The sequence below is a fragment of the Xenopus laevis genome, chromosome 4S, assembly GCF_017654675.1.
Source record: "Xenopus laevis strain J_2021 chromosome 4S, Xenopus_laevis_v10.1, whole genome shotgun sequence".
NCBI classification, from domain to species: domain Eukaryota; kingdom Metazoa; phylum Chordata; class Amphibia; order Anura; family Pipidae; genus Xenopus; species Xenopus laevis.
Genome location: NC_054378.1, coordinates 72,626,884 through 72,649,091, shown reverse-complemented (window position 1 = coordinate 72,649,091; position 22,208 = coordinate 72,626,884).

Below are 22,208 nucleotides of genomic sequence, written 5' to 3'. Positions count from 1 at the left end.
TGTGCCTCTGTAGCTTGTACTGGATGGTTACGTGTTGCCCTTACAGATTTAATTGTATGTGGGAAAGAGTCAATAAAGTTTCAACACTTGGAGACTATTGGATTATTTGTGCATTTATGTTTGTCTAATTCCACAAAGATAGGCAACTCCCTAATTATCGTGTACTACTTCGAAGCAGCCCCAGCATCTATATTTCATTTTAGCCGGCGCAGAGTGGGGGAGATTGGTCGCCGCAAAGACGAGGCGATTAGTCGCCAGACGACCAAATCTCCCCAAAACGCCCAGTGTGGCCTTACCCTTGCTTGGGCACCAATATTAGCAAAACAAAAGAAACATTTCCTGGTGAAATTGATTGGAAGTTGTTTACCATTAGTCTGTGTAGACATTGTTAAACAAACTCTAGTCCAAAGAGCATTATCCTTCCAAATGTTATACAAAGATTTACATCACAAAAAAAAAACCAAAGTAATTTATTACTGTTTTGGGAAACATCCCTGTATGTTAAACCATGTGATGCATTGTAAAACAGATGGATGCCCATATAAGACCTTTGTTTTGAACTTCCTATGGAAAACAGAGAATATTGCAAATGAACAAAAATGGTCAACGCAGACACTATACATTATATATAGTGTTCATTCACTTTAATTGCACAGCAGAATGGAATAGTCTACAAAGCTTGTTACTTGACTAGAGATCTTGGGAAAAGCTTTTGCCTACATTACTGAAACAACTGTTGTGTGCCAACATCATTTTCTTTAGAACAATTTTATTTCCTTCCATCAGGAACAGTTATAGTACCTCTACGCATGACACAAACCGGCCACCAACCAGGTGTAATGTGCTTATGACCAAGTTCACACCAGTCGCTTATTTTCCTGTGCAACAATATTTAAACAAACAATAACGATGGTGAATCTGAGTACATTTGAAGTCTTATGTTACCTATATAAATGGAGTGTGAAATACTCTATACTATTTCATCTAGACTGTTTAAAATACACCAGAGGTCCCTACTCTGTGCAGATGGGACAGCTGGAGGGCCCAAACCCCACACTGAAACAAAAATTCCCAGCCCAATCAGTGTTGGACCAAGCTTTTATTTTTGCCCAGGTGCAGTAACCCCTGGCAACCAATAAGATGTTTGATTTTAAACAGATAACAATAAATACAATCTGTTCATTTGTTGCTATAGATGATTGGAACTGCAGCAAATGTTCCACCTTGTATTACATCAACCTCATAGAGTTTAAGGAATTAAAGCACTATTTGCACGGTATCCATTCACGACACAACCCTAAGATATATAATTAGAATTGTACATTGGATTAGAGCACATGGGTTAATAAAGTGTGGTAACAAAAAGTAATTGATCTCTATATTGAGAAATGCAGATTATCCCTGAGGGCTGAAAGACTAATAGTGGAATGTAATAAAAGTCAACAATTTGCACAAATAAGAATAAAAATTAGCATTTCGCAATGTAATACTCTTCCTTAAATGGTTATTGCATTGCAAATTTTAATTGTACATTGCGAATTTTAATTGCGCATTGCCCTCTTTTAAGAAGTGCTTGAAGGTTACGTAACATTTTGGCGCAAACATAACAACTTTTTCAGTAAGAAGCTTTATTACATTCACCGTGCACTGGCACTAACTAGAAAATTCGCAAACCTTCTTCCCCTGTCGGAGGCGATCGCTAAACAGTTTCCTGGTTTGCAAAAGCTATATTAAATTCGCATAAAGACAAATTTGTTCAAACAAAGGCATAACATTTTGCATTGCGGATATTTTTTATGACATTCCCCCATAAATGCCCTAATGGTTAAGCTGTACAGAACAGATACATTAGATTTAGGTGGTTTATCGGCAATTGATCACATATCAGTGAAAAGCAGAATCAGTTGCATATAATGCAGACTGTGAGGCATTTATCATGTGCAGCTTTAAAAGAGCTGGGAGGAAGAATAAAAATAAAATGGCTTTTATTCTGGAATCTGATGTAACCATCAGCAGTGGGTAATATATTTGGAAAACTATTCTGCAGCACACAGAGAAGCTCAGTCAAACAAAGCAACATAACAACTATGTTTTTCTAGGGCGTGCTATATGCAATAAAATCAGACTCTTGTAAGAGATGATCTACATACTTAAATAGGGTAAAACAGTTTACATATTTGTTTTACTATTTTCCACTGAAAAACAGTGCTTGCAAAAAGAGTCCCCCATAAACCTTTTTAGGGGTTCCTTCATCCCCAAGTCCTCAGTTCAGGGGTAAGGGGGAAGAGACAGGGAGGGGGGCTAGCAGAGGGGGGCCAGTGGGGACTTTTGGCTAAAGTGGGGGTTTAGTTCTCCTTTAAGTGCCAAAGAAAGTTGATCTGAGGGCCCTGTCAAATGAAGGCAAGGTCCACACACGCTAAGTTGGGGAAATGCTACATTATTTATGGTTAACAAACATTGTGGGTCCTTGATTAAGTTTATTATAGACAAAATTTGAATTTTTAATGACTGCATTTTAAATATAGATGAGTACAATATACTGCATTTTAAAAACAATTTTAATTATAACTCATCTGCTAAATAATATATGCTCTCCTAAAACATGGGAAAGAATAGAGCAAAAGTTTGGCTGCATTTAACGACAAGTAACAACAATGACATGAAAAAAAACTATGTGGTTGTGGATAGTAATGGGCGAATTCGCTTCTCCGAAAAATTTGCGAATTTCGCGAAACTGCGAAAAATTTGCGAAACGCCCGTTTTTGACGCCGCTGCCCGTTTTTGACGCCGCCACCCGTCGTCCATTTTTTCGAAAAAAATTTTTTTGACGCCGGCGAACTTTTGCCGCGAATTTTCGTGGGCATTTCGCGAATTTATTCGCTGGCAGCGAATCACGCAAATTCGCCGCAAATTCGCACCTGGCGAATAAATTCGCCCATCACTAGTTGTGGAGATTCTGATATCACTAATACATTAACTACTCTTAGAGAAGTGCTGACCTAACTAAGAAACAAGCACCAAGCCATGTGCCTTAGTAAACCATTGTAAGCCATTTTTGTTAAATGCATGTTTCTTAATTACATTTGGGGGAGGGGTGTGTGTATGGATGCTGGGTTTTCATTTAGAGGGGTTGAACTTAATGGACTTTGTCTTTTTTCAGCCCAATTTAACTATGTAACTATCTATGTAACTATGTAACTATGTAATAAATGCCAGTAATGGTAAAAATAGTCGCAGTGCGAATTGTTAGAACAAATTTTGCTTTGCTCAGATTCGCTTTTGCAAACACGGAAACTTTTTAGTGACCTCTCTAACAGTGGAAGAAAGATTACGAATGTTATCGTTTGCAGTAGTGCGCAGTGTATGTAATAGGGATGCACAGAATCAAGGATTCGGCCTTTTTCAGCAGGATTCGGATTCGGTCGAATCCTTCTGCCCGGCCGAAGCGAATCCGAATTTGCATATGCAAATTAGGGGTGGGGAGTGAAATCACGTGACTTTTTGTCACAAAACAAGTAAGTAAAATTTTTTCCCCTTCCCACCCCTAATTTTCATATACACATTAGGATTCGGTTCAGTATTCGCTGCATCTTTCGCTGCATCATTCGGGAGTTCGGCCGAATCCAAAATAGTGGATTCAGTGCATCCCTAGTGTGTAATAAAACTTCTTACTGAAAAAGTAATGTTTGCTCCAAAAATTCACACTACAATAAGAGACTAACAGAGAATATTAAATTGCGAAATGTGATTTTTTTTTTCTGCGTATTTGTATTAACTTTGCAAATTTTATACATTTCCCACAATGTTTCTTTAAAAAAAATATTTCTCTGAATCGAAACATATTTATGTAGCTGAATGTAAATGATTCTGATGGTCTTCCAGGAAGGACTGGTTTATATAAACAATCATATCAGCCAGAGTGTGCTGGAGTCTGAAGGTATGTGTTTCATTTATTTGTATATAATTTATGCAGCCAACATAAACTACAAAACAGAAATGAATAAAACAAAACCTGTCAGATTTAAACTTCCAACATATTGTATCCAGCACAAAAAAAACATGGGAATATGAGTGCTTTCTGCTCAAATCCACCTGACACCACTAGAGACAGGCCATCTAACTAAATGACAGGCTGAATGAGCAATTTTCCACTGAATGAAAAAAAGTAGAGGCTATCCCCATGTGCCACAGGCTTAATGGTTTGAAGGTGATTTTGGCTACCTACTAAAGATCTGGCCAGATCCAAACCTAGTAATTGCTAGTATTCAGCCAAATCTTCTGTGCTTCGCTAGGGACTATACCTGGAACAAACCATGTTGTTGCATTCCATCTTCAGTCTCACATTGTACTGTCCAAACCTGTATATTTAATAGAAAGGCAACTTTACTTTCCCTGCCGTTCAAAGTTGCAGCAGGACCTTGGAAATTGCAATAATCATTTGGAATCTTTGTTGTAATTATTCTGTACATGATTATTTATACATATTGTGCCAAGCAAACATTTCCATTGGTAGAAATCACGCATAGTAACAACACAAACCAGCACAAATGGGAGCCAGGGTCCTGCGCAAGACATCTTGTAATTTAGAGCTATCATTTGCTTTCCAAAATGTTCTGTTGTGTGTCTTTAGGGTTTGCTGCACTAATATCTGCGGTGAGCAAGTGACCTAAATTACACCATGCTGGGGGCAATTTTGCAGTTCAGCGTGTCCTTGGAGAGATCTTATGAAAAGCCCTCTGTCTCTGCACTGTTATGTAATCAGGTTCTGTGAGTCTCCTCTGTCTCTCTTTTAACTTAATCATCCGGCATTGTAATACAGCAAATACTAAATAACTCATAAAGAATGACTCGAAGGCAAGTTTCATGAAATCTAGCCCATTAACAAAATATCTCGGGCATAGTTGGGTTTTGGTGTACTGCTAAAATGAGTAATAATTGCACTGTAAAAAATTCATTTAATTTTAAATGCTAACAGGGTACACAAATGTTTTAAATTTGCAACACAGATGCGGTTGCAATGATTTTTTATTAAGGTGATAAGACCATTCTTTTAATGCAGCACAGCAATGTCATATTCATTCTGCAGGACAGTATAGAAGGGCACTGTGTGATTGCTTTAATGAGAAAACCAGGCATCTCTTTCTTCCCTAACTCTGCCTTCGAAGAGAACCTAAAAATAATTTAACTTAAAATATTTTAAACCACAGTGCCTATTAAAAAAACCCCGTGTGTTTGGGTTAAATCTGGGAAATACAGGTCACTGTGGTTGCTGATTCTTCTTCAATTCCTCCTGTACAGAGGTGATGAGCTTAAGTCAATTTCACAGAGAAAGAGGCAAAATTACTCTCCTTTTATCGTATGTTTATATGCTGTCAAATCACAGAAGAGACTAAATGATGAATTTCTTAATAGAGAAGATCTTTTACATGTGTATGCCCTCATTAACATTGAGATGCCAGGAATGTCTTTATTTGGAAAGCGCCACTGTTCACAGAATTGGGCAAGAGGCTTACAATCAAAAGATACAAAACAAATGATGAGAATAGCAAGGCTTGCTAAAACTCCTGTATGGAAGAGCTTACAGTCTGTCCTGACTTGCTCCAGATATAGCAGAACATTGCAAAAACACAGCACAGCCAAAGGAGAAGGAATGTCTTATTATCTTAGGTTTAATAAGCTTTAGTTATTGGGTTCTTATCTGCTGTCAGATTCCATGTTTCTCTCAAGGCCATCCTGAGCATGAAATAAGGTCAAGCTTAATGAATCTAAGTAATTTCGGACAGTTTAGGGAACAAGCACACCAGATGGACCACAATGTTCATAACTAATGCTATTTCCTTATCAATCCTCTTTAACCAATTCAGAAGCAAATTTGTATAATGTGATATATTCTTTACATTCTAACAGAATAATATATATAACGTGATGCTAGTGTGGACTGTGATTCTGCTTATATTCAGGGGTGTCCATGCAGTGATAACAGCTTTATAAGTACTAGATTGCGTTTTTTTTATTCTGTAATCAATACACATGTATCAAAAGAAGCAAGCAATGTGCCAGCTACTACTAACATTACCAGTAAATACCATATATTCCACTCTTTGTATAAAAAACAAATTTTCAAATGCCGTGACTTAAACTGGTATGTTATCTAAGAATAATTACAAATAAAAGAACATTTCAAATTTAACCTGACGATGACAGTATACTGGCTGATCTTAAACATATCTGACCAATCAGCTTGCAGCTTAAATATACAGATTTCAAATAATGTAGCCACATGCTGATAGCATTATTTCATTGGTTTGGTTTGACTAAAAAATCAGATTAAAAATTCAAAAATATATTCCCAGTCAATACTCTCAAAGTTAAAAAATCACTCTTATCATAAATATTAAAAAGTAGGCATACAGACCAATTGATGCTCCGCCTTACGCGTTTCACACCCAGAGGCACTTATTCATAGGCATTTAAAAAATGAGATTGTCAAAAACTGCAACTTTTTCAGATTGTCGCACGAAAACTGTGACTTTTTTGGATTGTCTAGGGAAAAATCTAAAATGTTTTGCATTTTTTGTATTTAAAGTCTGAATTTTTTCGTGAAATAGGCAGAAAAGCCTGAAATGTTTGGTTTATCATACGAAACCCAGAGCAGACAATAATATCTTCAAATTGCAAATAGGACCTCTGCCATTGACTTCTACAGGACCTCAACAGGTTGAAGATGGAGTATTTTCAGATTCTGACTTTTTGCAGCCTCAGGGTATAATAATTCGGATTTTTTAGCAAAAAAAACAACAAAAAACTCAAATTTTGCACTCATTATCTAGTCTCCTACATGTGCTCCATAGTTTGTTTAAAGCTTTAATGTTTTCAACACATCCCATGTTACAGCAGCCCTATCATTCCGTGGCCCTTTTCTTTTGCAGTAGCTTTCCTCAGTAACTTACCACTTTAAATCATTTATAAGTGGATCACAGTAAGGGAACCAACTCAAAAGTGCTTTAGATCAAAGCTCCAAACTTCTCACTCCCACTGCAATCCACTGGGAACATGCCCTAATATTTCTACCAGCTGTTGTACATACATCAAGAGCTACAAACTACTTTGACTGAAGTCTCTTCAGGGCTCTCTTTGTGTTTTCTTATTAATGCTAGAAAGTTGTTTCAAAACAAAATATGAGGTTCAAGTGAGGAGATAAATTCACCTGAGGTACATGGTTCAAATTTATTTTTCCTTTAAGTGAGATATATCTTCTGTTGAGAAATAATACACACAGTATAATATTTGTAGTGTGGGCCACGAGCATGTAGTATATCTTTTTAGCTATTGCCAATACAATTTTAGGATCAGTAAGGTTCTCAATCCAAATTCAAAATTAACACTTGTTTCTGGGTATTATTTTCCTCTACAATTACACAATACAATTACAAAATGGTCTGCCTTTGACAGAGGCAGGCAGACTGCAGCACTTATATTCCAAGTGCAATACTACTAAGAGGTAAATAAATAAAAAATAATAATATAATAATAACAAATCCCTTCCATACAGGGTTGGGACGGACAAGTCCCTGTGGAATAATACTCTACACAGTACCTGACTAGGGTTGCAGTCATATATTTCAAAAGGCTCTTAATTATTCCAGATAACCTGAAATGTTTAAAAGCTTTACCTATTATGCATAAAGCCATCTTTTAATGGAAAATACTCAAACTAAAAAAAACACAATGGAAGCACAGACAAACTAGATGTTTTATTGAGATGCTATCACAGGACTGTAACAGCTATCCCAGTGCATTATATTCATTACAGGAAGCTTTGTTGTTATTGGCTGCTATTATAAGAATAAAAAAAAATATCAGTTGCTTGTCAGTAAATAATATGTGCATATGGTCCAATTTCCCCCACGGCAGAAATCCCCACAGCGCTACCCTTAAGCACCCTAAGTGGATAATACATCCAACCATTTTATTTGAAATCCTTCTCAAGTCTATAAAAGCTTCTAAACCACTCTGCAGCATCTATTGTAACTGTCTTTTTTGCTGACTGATTATTCTACACCGGGATTTGCGCCTCCCTAGAAATGTGACTTAAGGAGTATGGCTAAAAGTGCTCACTGTTTTCAGCTGCTAGAATAATATTACAATGTGTACCACTTGTCAGTTAATCACTTTTACACATGAATAACATATATTCACAGCGCCTCTGGTCTACCAGTTTTGTGTTACACAAAGCATTTGTTGAGCCTGGCAGGAGAGTCATTTATACCTTTATAAAACATAGTATAAAGCAGAGCTGCTCCCTACATGTATAATTTATAACTCATAATATCAGACATTCCCCTACATTGCAGTCTTTTAAATGCTGCTTCAAAACTCTTCAAACCCCATCTTCCGCCAAGCCAACACACTAACATCTTAACTTCTACGACCTTCATTACAAAAGCCTTGCAACAACACATCAGCCTTCTAATATCACATCATTCTGACTTTGATGTAAAGTACAGTGTTGAAGAACATGTTGGTGTTTTATAAATCAATGTAAAAAATACAACCATAGCTATAGACATTGCTTTTAAAGAAAAACAGCTTGACTGTGATACAGGGGCTGTACTGATAAATCATCGTCCTGGGAGGACTTACATTTCCACTGTGGACTGGCATAAAGAAACAAATCAAGAAGCTGAGCATTTTATATAGACATTTGATGTAAACTGCATTAAATGTGCTGAAATCTCTAAATGTCCATTTAGGACAAGTGAAACACTATGTACTGATGCAAAACATGCTTTCAAAAATTCTTCTATAACCCCTCTGCAAAAACTTGCATCTTATCCCTTAACATGCAGAACTGACAAACAAACTCATGTCAGTGATTTACAAGCATGTGGTGTCCTTTTGTGAAAGAAGCTGGAGTCCCTGACAACAGACTGAGCTCCTCGCTATAGAAAATCCCCCCCTCCTTCATTCATAATCTCCATCACTGTGGCTCCAGTCTCGTGACGATAACAGCTTGCCACCAATCTGACCATATGGAAGGTTTAATAAATGTTATATGTGTACTGCAGACTTAATAGCTGTATTAATCTTGTTGCCTTATTGTGCAAGGATTTCAAAAAGAGACTACACCACCTAAAAGCTTCAACAGTGGATTGTAAGCTCAATTGATGATATAGAAATTCTGTATTACCTAATATATTTGATTTTATGTGCTCTGTATGGCAAAATGATTTTTAATATAATTGTGATTTCTATTATAAAGTGTGCTTTTCTTTGTTAATTATCAAATGTCATTGGTCAGTTGGTTATGTATATGAATGAATAAGGTCTGTTTCAGGTCTGCCTTGCTCTGAACCATGGAATGGGTTATTTATTGCTCTGATGGTCTATCTCTTTCATGGTTAATCTCTCCTTTGAAATTCTTCTGTATCATGGTTACTTAAAGTTAAAGGGGGTGGGGGTGCCTTCAAAATGTCACAATGCCAAGCATGGAGACACTGAAACATAAAGATGAGAAATGAATGACTCTACATAAGCATCCAAGCAACTTAAGAAGGTCTACTATAAAAGCACTATATAAGGCATAATATGCCCCCTGTTGTAAAATGAAAGGTTATTAGAAGTTACTGAGGAGTTCATACAGGTCACAGAACTTTGATGCTGATATCCTATATTGATGTCGAATATCCTTCCATTTTGGAGCAGGGTGAAGCAATTGCTTATTATTAGAGATACACTGAATCCTGAAGGATTTGTCCTAATCTCTAGCTGAAGCCAAACCCAGAGGGTAAGGAAGGGCAGCGTTGGACTAGGGGGGTTGCCGCCTTAGGGGCCTGCACCCGCCTCCCCAGCTGCAACCACCCTATGCCCCTGGGACCCCCCACCCTTGCTACAACCCCACACCACCACCGCACCTTAGTTTATCTTAGGTAGGTAAGGGTATAGCTCTCAGGGCAGGGAGCAGTTCTTCAGTGGGACCCACCAGGTTTATTTATGGTGTCCCACTGGCCCAGTCTGATCAGTCACATGATTTTAAAGATTAGTTAGATGAATCCCAACTCCTGGGTTCAGTGCGTCCCTTCTTATTATACATAAGGTGTTCAGGTAGATTGAGGGTTTCTGGGTCCAGACTGATCATATCACTTAAATGACCCACTTCCCCTCCAGCTTTACTTCCTGAGTCATTTGCCTTTTCACACAGGCCAGGCAGGGAGGAGGGATAGATATGGTCATTACTTTTACAAAACACCAAACTCGCTGTCTGCTTCCTCACTGTAAGGAAAGACACAGCTCAGCACCCAGGGCTGACACAAGGAAAGTGTGATCCTGCATCAAACTCCACACACCATTAGTTTCCTTATGCTTCTGTTTTACAATGTCATCAAGTCCAAACATAGCGCATTGCACTAAAAAAACCAGAGGACACAGAGAAGAGGTAAATCAGCAGTGTAACACTCTGGGGATGATTTATGGTGCAGGTTGCAGGGCAGCAATGTCATTCTGAAATTAGACTACTCACCTATAGTATGAATGTCGATTAAGTTGTTAATTAACCCATTTTTAGGTGCTCAAGGGAGAAATATTGACATTATTTGACTTTGTGCTTGTGTATAACATTGCACCAGAGACACTGGTAACAAAATAACCTCAAGTGCAAGAGAAGCCTTTTTAGTAAACTCTAGGATTTTTTTAATTCCATTTGTCACTCACCGGAACACTAGAGTGGCAACCTTGCCATTGTTCAAGTTAATGAAGCTGATTGCCAGGTACCCAGTTTAGGAACAGTTAGGATATTAGGGTGTTAATAAAGATATAATCAACTAGAACTCATTCATACTTCCCAACAGTTTTAAAGAACACTGTTCTTATAACTGTTTCAATGCTGAGTCACACTACTATTGAACAATTTGTTCTGCAGTCTACTTCCCATACAGCTCACAGAACACTGAGCTCACTTTCAATATTCTTACATACAGGAGCAGGGAGGTACATAATCTGTTACATTTTAAAACAGATTTTAAATATTTATGGTTCATTACTTTACATAAAACCATTGGATGCATGCTAAAGAATTGATATAATGACACTGGGGGTCATTTATAAACAAATTTGCACCTGGGCAGTAACCCATGGCAACCAAATAGATGATCACTTTCAGTGTTCAACCAGCAGTGCCTGAAAAAGCTAATCACTGATTGGTTGCTATGGGTTACTGCCCATGTGCGAATGTGCCCAGAGTTTATAAATGAGCCTCACTGGATGGGATAGTTTTTTTTTCACCAAATAACAAGGGAATTCTGAAGGTTGCTTGTAGGATTCCCAGGTAAATAATATTTTAAGGAATATCTAACAATTCTAACCAACTAGCCTATTGAGTTCAATCAATTTGAGGGTTTGGATGTAGGAATGCTTTCAGTGTTAGGAGTGTGCGTTTACTTCTAAAGAGTATTTAACATGGAATCATGAAACAAGTGGAAGAGAAAAATGGCAGTGCAGCTTCGAAAGACTAATCTAGTGAAATATTGTAGAGCATAATCCCTGTAAAGTGTAAGATGCTCAAATGTAAACGAGAAATAGTAAGGTTGTCTATAACTGTTCTGGGGTGTTTCCAAGATGAAAAAAGTCAATTTTAGCCAATGTTGCCCAGATAACAGCAGCAGAATTAACTAGGGTTTGAAAGTGGGGTGTAAATAATAAACTGAGGTGGCTAAATATAATTTGCATAGGTTTTAAACCCAAAAATCTCCCTATCCAAACATAATACACATGCCTTCAAATAAAACTCTTCATTAATGATAAAACCTCTGCTGCAATTTCTTTTTATTCCAGCAGCCAGTTTGCATTACCTACTTGCCCTGGTTTGGACTGCTCATGCCCTTATTATTTGTAGATCACTATTAATCATAAACCTCAGATTAAAAAGTTGGCAGTTACATCCAGAGTTGTCTTTCTCCTTTATATTACTATGAGTTCTGCTGGATAATGCCCTGCCTACAAAGTTATCTTCTCACTGCTGGAAGCTTTGCAATCTATACAGCACCATGCAGATATTAAGTGAATTGTGGAGACTATAAATCTCTTCAGTCTCAGTGAGGTTTGGCTGTCAGACACTCCGGAACCCACTTGGACTTATTACGTTCTAGTTGCCTAGAGGGCACATAGCTGAACCTTTCATCTGTCTGCCTCCCACCTCCCCACAAAACTGAGGAAGTTTAGGTCTATGTTGTGTATCTTAATTAAAATGGTTTCACAGAGAAAGGTCTTTGTGAGATATTTTATTGCACTTGATATGGGTGTCCTTGGGGCAGACAGCCAGTGCGCCTCACCATCGACTTTTCACAGGAATGGATTCTCTTGCTATGACAAAATGACCCTCATTTTCAGTGGATCGTTTCATTAACCTGCCAAGTACATGTTTTAGGATAAAAACTAAAGCTACCATCCACCAACCTGGCATTAAAGGTATTAAGAAAAACATATGAAAACACCTGTCATCAAACAGAGTTTTGATTAACTAAGTATATAATAACTATTACATACATTAACCGGCATTTATTCATCTCAAATACATTAATACCATTTTGGGACTGATTTACTCAGGGGTCTATTTATTAGCCTTGAATATTTCTGGTCGAGTTTTAGGAGGGAAAAAAAAGTAAATTTTCCCAGATTTATTATGCTCCAAAGCTGCAAAAAATCGAATCTGCCTTCCCACCGGCAAAGGAGGGAAAAAACGTAAATTTTCCCAGATTTATTATGCTCCAAAGCTGCTAAAAATCCATATCTGCCTTCCCACCGGCAAGAATGTGAATCGTGGAATGGCATGCGCCTTGCTTCATTTTCCAAAATCACCAAGAGTTTCCTTGTGAAGCAACGTCGGACGACTTCAGAAAACCGAAATGTAACACTTATGCCATCCCCACCGGCTATTTGCATTTCGGGGAGATCAGTCGTCTCTAGTAGTGAAGATTTATCACTTGGAGAATAATCTCCCCGTGTGCCATCACCCTAAATGTGTATCAGCACTAAATAAATATCAGCTAATAATAATATGATAAAAAGTGTTAACTAGTTGACTAACTTTTGTTTATTCTGCTAACTAGATGATACATTTATTACATCTGTTTATTTGCATGAAGAACAGGTTCTTTGCAGTATTTTATCCCATATTTATATTTAAAAACTATTTTGTTTATCTACTTATCCCAACAAGGGCAATTAAGGGCTCTCTGTGCTTCAGTGATGTTAACAATGATTTCAGATTTCATCTGTGACAGCTATGACAGAAAGCTTTATTATAAAGAAACTAGAATATCAGCCCTATTGCATGTCAGGCCTTCTGCTTTTGAAAGAAAGCAAGACAGCCACAAGAGTAGTAAGAAATTCACTGTGCTGTACAGACCACCAAAGTTTACTTTTTCAAAGTTAATTACTTTTTCCTAATGCTCTCTTGGGTTGCACATACAGTATGCAATGAGCAACAACTGATATATTAGTGAGTCTCATTCTGCAAACATTCTGCCTTGAATAGTCAGCAGAGGTTTACAGGATATGACAGTTCCCCACAAGGGGCACAGAAGATTAGAATTTGGACAGGGGAATATGACATTGAGCTAGAAATTTGGAACTGAATAATATTTAGTGTTGTATATACTGTATTAATACAACTGTAGGACATTAACTGCTACAACCTTAATTTTGTATGTATTTTGTATTTTTTATGTTACAAGAGCCCTGAAAAATGCTGGTCTGCAAATATGAACTCAAACTCAAAAGCTCTAAAAAGCCTCTTGTCTAAAAGAGAACAGAAACGTATTATACAAAACACTCTTACTCTGCAGGAGGCAACAAAAACCCTGTTCCCTAAACTCGAACTTCATGACTGTTGAAAGATATGGATGCTAAAAGTACATGTTTTCGTGGCTAGAGAGCAAAAAGATTTTTATAGCCCTTATTGGCAGTAATGCTCTGGTCACTGATTTAACGTTGTATTATACTTTAAACGACAGGCATACTTTTAGGAGATTAAAACTTCAAAAACTTCGAGGTATTGCACGAGACCCAGCACACCAATAAAATCATTGGGACTCCAATTGACTTATATGCAACCTCGACAGGTCTGAGATGCCGAGATTTCAGAGTTTTTTTTTTCCAGCCTTGGGGTTTAATAAATTCTGAAAAATGTGTGCATTTTTAAAAGCCTGATTTTATAAGAAAAAATCACGAATTTTTTGTGATTTTTGCATTCGTGGCTTAGTAAATAACCCCCTTATTGTTCAGGTGGCCTTTGGACTGGTACAATACAATTACAGGTACGCTGTGCTAATAATAGCAGAATCCTCAGAACCTGGGCCGTTCTGGATAATGAATCTTTCCATAATTTGGATCTTCATGATTTAAGTCTACTAGAAAATAATTTAAGCATTAAATAAACCCAATAGGCTGGTTTAGCAACAAATAAGGTTTATTTATCTTAGTTTGGATTAAGTTCAAGGTGCTGTTTTATTATTACAGAGAAAAAATTTGGAAAAAAATTTAGTCTATTATGGGAGAAGGCCTTTCCGTAATTCTGAGATTTCTGGATAACAGGTTTCTGGATAATGGATCCATTGGCATAACTAGAGTGCGCCTGGTCCCCCTGCAAAAAAATCTACAGAGGGGCCCAGCACACTCCAATCCTCATACTCCCTCCCACTTCCCATCTGGACCCGGCTCCCCTTTTTTCCGGGCCCCCTACGACTGTGGGGTCTGCTTCCTCTATAGTTACACCACTGGATGGATCCCCTTACCTGTAGTAACTAATTTGTGTGCTTATTTTGTTCCTGCTTTCAATATTCATTTTTATGCCTGTTACATATAAAAAAAATGCAGTACTCGCTAGCAATATATTCAGTGCTGCATAACTTTGTAGATAAGACATACATATAGAGAGAAAATAAGTATTACAATGTTAATGTGCATCACTGTGATTTGATTATCAGAAATAGTTTTGTGTTTGTTCATTAATGTTAAATGTTCGGTCAGTTTTTGCAGAATGGAGAGACTGTGGGGTTCAGGTTTTGACTAGTAGTAGGGACCACTGGTGCCTGACTTTCAAAGGGGCAATATTCCATATAGCAGGACAATTACTAGCAGTCTTCTTGTGTACAGTTATGCATTATCTTTAAGATAATAATTACAATGTACATACACATATATATAGGGGCCCACTAAGAAAAAATACTTCAAATTTCGAATGGTCGAATATGGCTACTTCGGCCATCGAATAGACTACTTTGACCTTCGACTACGACTTTGAATCGAATGATTCTAACTAAAAATCGTTCAACTATTCGACAATTCGATATTCGAAGTACTGTCTCTTTAAAAAATATTTCGACCCCCTAGTTCGCCACCTAAAATCTACTGAGGCCAATGTTAGCCTATGGGGAAGGTTCCCATAGGCTTCCTAACAATTTTCTGATCGAAGGAAAATCTTTCGATCGATGGATTAAAATCCTTCGAATCGTTCGTTTCGAAGGATTTAATCGCTCGATCGAACGATTATTCCTTCGATCGTTGGAATAGAGCTAAATCCTTCGACTTCGATATTGGAAGTCGAAGGATTTACATTCAGCAGTCGAATACAAGGGTTAATTAACCCTCGATATTCGACCTTATGTAAATCTGCCCCATAAAGATAAAATATAACATAGATTATTGTGCACACAGACAATGCTTTGCATACAGCATGTATATTACTATAAGCAGTTCTGTGTTGCTTTTGTTTGTGCCAGTCATTTCTAATAGACTTCTCATTTTAGTACAACGCAAACTATGTTATCCTCTATAGGTGCTGATTATTTAAATTACCTTGCTCTAAAAGAATGTTCGTCATCTACTAATAAGTAATAATGACCATTAATGTGCTTAATATGACTTTGTTTTATAAAATAATTTAGGGGCAGATTTATCAAGGGTTGAAGTGAAAATTAAAAATTTTGAGTTTTTTTATGGCTAAAACTGTCAAATTCAACTAGGGAATTGTTAAAATTTGATTCCAGCTTTTTTAAAAATTCGAATTTGATTTTCGAATGTTATCATACACTGGCCCTTTAAGAATCCGAATTTGACTATTTGCCACCTTAAACCTGATGAATTGATGTTTTAGCCTATGGGATCCTGGGATCATTTTAGAGTTGTTTGCTGCCTTCCTGAAAATCAAGTTTTTTTCTGAGAAAAAACTCTAATCGAATTGGATTCAAGTTTGCAGGTCGATCCCATTTACCCGAGTTTTAAAAATTAAATTTTTTTAATAAACTGCAGTTGGTCGAATTTTCAGTTCATGGGAGTTCATGGTCGTTGTAAATAACTCCAATGAACTCAAAAGTCGACCCTTGATAAAAGTAAATAAAAAGTAAAAAAAATTCGAAATTCAAAGTAATTTTTTGGATACTTGGACCATCGAATAGGATACTACGACTTCTAATTTACTTCGACTTTGATTCAAAGTAAAAATCGTTTGAATATTCGACCATTCGATAATCTAAATACTGCCCGAGTACTGTCTCTTTAAAAAAACTTCGACTTCAATACTTCGCCAAATTAAACCTGCCGAATTGCTGTTTAGCCTATTCTGAGTGTTTTTTTAAGTCAAAGGATTTTCTGGGAAAATCGTACGATCGTACAATAAAATCGTTCGAAACGTTTGATTCGAAGTACGATCGGAGTACCATGGTCGAATTTCCAAGTTTTTTCTAATTCGAAATTGACCCTTGATAAATCTGCCCCTTAGTGTCACAATAACATTTTAAATTACCCCCATCAGCGCATTAGTGATATATGATTTTACTTGACTTATTTAGGGGTGATGCTTTGGGTTGCCAAGTATTTAGTGTACCCCGAATTCAGAATTCTTCTTTTAGACAGGCTAGCCTAACCAAACGCAACTAATGACATTCAGTTCCAGATGGTTTGCAGCAGGGGTGTCAGAGAATTTGTGGCAATGGTCCTGCTTTGCATGCACATATTCTCCCCGGTATCCAGACATCCCTGAGTCATCCTGAGTGTTTCTGAGGACAGCCATGGCACAGTTTCTATTTCTATCACATGGCAGGACCGTCTCAAACGTCATGAGACATCTGTGAACAGTCCTTCGCTGCTGCAGCTGATAATATTCCCACAGGAATTCCAAAATTTAAACCATAATCCAGGTTACTGACAGCAATTTTCAAATCTGCGTTGCCAAATGAGTTGGAAAACACCACAAATCTGGCATTATTAATCTACTACTTTCTATTATTAGCTCTTAAAATGCACAGATACAATGACTTTATATTGGAGCTGTTGCTGCTCTTTGATCTATTTCTGCTGTTTATCTATAAACCTCCAAAACATGAATCTATAAAGGGAGGATCTTAGCCAGATCTTAGTATATCAGAGTAGGCCAAAAAAGTGTTTCAGCTCCACATCTGGAAAAGGTGGCATAATGGCAAGTGATGAATATGACATGACAGAGCTCTTCTATAGCTGTTTCTGAAGTAGAGCATGTACAAAGCTCAACCCAAACCATTTCAGACTGCAGTCGAACCCTTACATTGAAACTTTTTTTCAATTAAATCAAGATTTACCCTTCTCTCTACCTAAATTCTTATTAATTTTCTTGCTCACGCTGATATAATAGTCATAATTAATTCTTATTTGAGGCAAAACAATCCTATTGGGTTTATTTAATTTTTAAATAGACTTCCCATATGGAGATCCAAATAACAGAAGAATACTTTATCTGGCAAACCCTAGGGCCAGAGGATTCTCCCATACCTGTACTTTAAGGGGGTTATTTATTAAAGTCCGAATGCCAAAATCTCGAAAAATTCAATTAAGTCTCTAGATCCATCTGCCCCCTATATCCATATGCATAATACATTCACTCTTTACTAATTTTTACAAATTTTTTTTACAAATTCTTCCTTTGCTAAAGGAAAGCAAACACCCAAGCTATGAGGAATTTAAGTAAAAAGGAATACATACATACAGTATTGTGATTAATAGGGAAATATTTAGATATAAGAGTAAAAATGATATGACTTTTTATGGATTTTACAAAAAGAGATATATAGATTGTAGTATAGAAGTATTTTTAAATGGCTCTCATTTAAATCTAGTTTAATGGTGTTAAATGTGGCCTTTTACTTCCTAGTGATTTGTTATTTTAATGTGTTTTGTCATCTGTAATTTCCTGCTTGTTTTGATTCAATTCTTACTTATCTATTCATCCCATTAATTCAACATTTCTGGTCTTAATCTCACATAATTGCTATAAATAATCCAGTGTCTGTGACTATGGCAGAAATATGTCTGTAGTGACCCTGGGACATTGAATGTTTGTAGAACAATTCCAGATGGTGCAAGATTTTTGGTCAGCATGAAGAAGCATCTTCAGCATTCATCATTAACATATGAAATAAAGGAGAAGGGAAACAGGAAAAGGGGGGAGCAAATAGATTTATAGAGAACCAGACCTTACGACTAACGGGGCATTAAAAATAATGGTATATGCCAGGGGAGTCTAGATCCTAGTGCAATAGACTGGGGAGGCATATTTATCATAGAATTAAAAAATTCTGACCAAACTAGAATCCTCAATGTAACCTTATTTATTATTTAAAAAAAAACACTATTTAATCAAGCAAAGAACCGGAAACGTATAATTTATTTTTAACTTTTTTGCTAGTTTTTCAGGCTTTTTCCCAAAAAGCCCACATTTTTCAGATTTTTGCCCAGTTGGATGTTCGGCCTAATTCCAGCGCAGACCAAAGAAACTTCTAAATAGGATAGGGACCTCACCCATTGACTTGTATACAAACTCTGCAGGTCTAAGATTTTCAGATTCTGTTTTTTTCGATCCATGGGGTATAATAAATCTTGAAAAAATGTGAGGTTTTTTTTCCCAGCGTTGCCACCCGCAAGGACATTGCCAATTTACTAAGAGTCGCAGGAGCCAATTCACTAGCGAAACAGAACGTCGAGATCGGTCATTCGCACTCTATTTCCAGACGACTTTTCGCTCTGGCGAACGGACGTTACTTCACAAATTCACTAAAATGCAGATTTTACTGAACATTACCTCTTTCAGCAGAGTTGCCTTCCCCACCTCAGACCAGGCGAAGTGCTATAAAGCAGCTAGACCTTCCTCAATCTTCTGTCACTTACATCATATCCTGTGAGCCGAAAATGCGTCAAACTTCAAAAAACACTGACGTCGTTTCCTTTGTTCAGTGTGATTGCCTGCAAAAGTCCTACAAACTTTTTTTGGGGACATTTCCTAACATATGGAACGTTCATTTTAAAGTGGGCTCATGTGTAGGGTATTATAATAACTCTATTGTCTTTATTAAGATTCCCTGGACATGTGTTTTAAAATGTGGAATTTGTAAGTATTTGCACCAACATAAAGACATCCATACAACTTTAAATTTCCCATCCAATGCAAATTGACGTGAGTGCAAGATCCCTAGCAAATCTTCGCTGGGCAGAAATGAATGCTAGCGCATGTTCGTGAATTGGTGTAGTCTGAGCACATTTGCGCCTAGCGAAGTGTTACAATGGGTGGGAAACGGATGCTGACAAAAATTCGCCGGTTAGTAAATCTCTCCCCTAGGTCCAAAGCATTTTGCGCAAGATCTTTCTATAGTCACTGGAGGTTCTATACTCCCCAGGATTTACCAGCCCCACTAGACTCTGTGTTGAAGGAAACAGGCTTGCTCCAGTCTCTATTTATATCTCAAACTCAAAGATCAGATGATAATCCTCTTTTTCTATCACTAGTAACTCTGGTTCTCTAGGGTCCCCTATCCTTAAATACATATTTGAAAAATATATTTTTTGATAAGGCAGGCACTTTTTTGTCCATTTTATGTGAAAGAGACAAAATAATGAATTCCCCATTGCTTATGGCTTTCCTCACAAATATCAACAATGAATGTGAATGATTCCCTTTATACAGTACTCTTCTTGCAGAACCCTTTTAAGTTTAAAATACTTAAAGGGAAACTGTCATTGGAAAAAACATTTTTTTCAAAATGATTCAGTTAATAGTGCTGCTCCAGCAGAATTCTGCACTGAAATCCATTTCTCAAAAGAGCAAACAGATTTTTTTATATTCAATTTTGAAAAATCTGACATGGGGCTAGACATATTGTCAATTTCCTAGCTGCCCCGAGTCATGTGACTTGTGCTCTGACAAACTTCAATACTCTTTACTGCTCTACTGCAAGTTTCCCCCCCAGCAGCCAAACAAAACAACAATGGGGGAGGTAACCAGATAACAGCTCCCTAACACAAGATAACAGCTGCCTGGTAGATCTAAGAACAACATTCAATAGTAAAAACCCATGTCTCACTGAGACACATTCAGTTACATTGAGAAGGAAAAAGAGCAGCCTGCCAGAAAGCATTTCTCTCCTAAAGTGCAGGCACAAGTCACATGACTAAGGGGCAGCTGGGAAATTGACAAAATGTCTTGCGCCATGTCAGATTTCAAAATTGAATATAAAAAAAAATCTGTTTGCTCTTTTGAGAAATGGATTTCAGTGCAGAATTCTGCTGGAGTAGCACTATTAACTGATGCGTTTTGAAAAAACATGTTTTCCGATGACAGGATCCCTTTAAATATGTACCCTTGCCGCTTGAGCCTTCAGCGTTAGTCTTCTAAAGGATCTGTCAGGGAAAAATAGTGAGTACATGAACAGCAAAATAAAAATGCTTACTATAGCATCTTTGAGCATCTTTAAGTATTTGTTCCATAACAACATAATGATTAATCAGTATTTTTGTTTGAATATATTCTTAATTATAAGTTTAAACAGCCATAAATCAGCCAATAGAAATAGCATTTGCTGAAAATAAATTGTAAAGGTAATGACAAATAGGAGGGGGTTAACGCAAGGCCAGAAATTAAGTCAAATAAATAGATATGCATAGTATTCTGCATTTAGAACTTTTTAGAGATTATTACTATTATTATTAGACTGTAAAATCAAATAAGTAGGAACTCTTACCTTTTTTATGACCACAGCAATTACATTTTCCAGACTTCTATAGGCCACGGTGCAACAGCATGAAACTCTATTAAATAAGGGAAATTAAAAATGAATCTGTGCTTTACATAAATTGTTTACTTTCATCCACTACTTGCTTGATCTGACACTATTCCAGGAGGTTGTTTTGTAAGAGCCGTACGTATTTACTGCTGATCCAGGTATCAGTGGTATCTAGTAAGTAAGCTGATTTGCAGTGTGTCAGTTCAGACTTTATGAGAGACATAATTAGTCCAAACAGTAATCCAATTAAGAAGGTCACTTTACGATTTTAGCACCTTCCGTAATGGCTGATATGGGGTCTTCATCCCTAGCATTCCTTACAGGCCCAGACTAAATGCAGAGCATCAGCAACATTTGTAACCTCTTTCTTGTTAAAAACATAATTTTCCTAACGCGCTTCGTATCAAAAGATTCATAGTCATAGGAATTATACTACCCTTACACACTGTATGAAGCATTTGTGAACCCAAGAGCGGAACCTGGGGTTTTCACAACCCGGGCAGGCCTGAATTTGTGGCAAGGCCTAGGGAGGCAAAATTTGAGGGGCGGCATGCTGCCCAGCCGCATATGGTGTGCGCACACGGGTGGGCGGGCGCTAGGACCCAGGTGGCCTAGGGGCGACAAAAGAGAAGATCTGGCCCTGCACCCGGGTCATTGTGAAATTTGGGTGAGGTATTTTAAATGACAAGTAAAGTTATACTAAAGAAGTAGGCTAGAAATGGTGTACATTATGTTTTGGGCTTCTGTGCCAGCCCCAGTCTACCAAAGCCCTTTAGCAGGGAAGAGACGTGCCTCCAAAGATGCCCCAGTAGCTCCTCATCTTCTTTTCTACTGATTCACTGCACATGCTCTGTGCTGCTGTCACTTACTGAGCTTAGGGACCGACTCAAAATATACAGTATACATAGAATAGAAATGTCACAATATAAGACTGATAATACAGATAATTACTACATGGCAGGACAGAAACCAGTGCATCTAGCATCAGAATTTAATAATCAGCCCTGTAGCACCAGCTTATATGACAGGCTGACCTAATTTTCTGATTGATAATTTGCAACAACCCCTAAGCTTTGCTTCTCAACAGCTGCTCAGAGCCCACTGAGCATGTGAGTGTCGGAGACACTT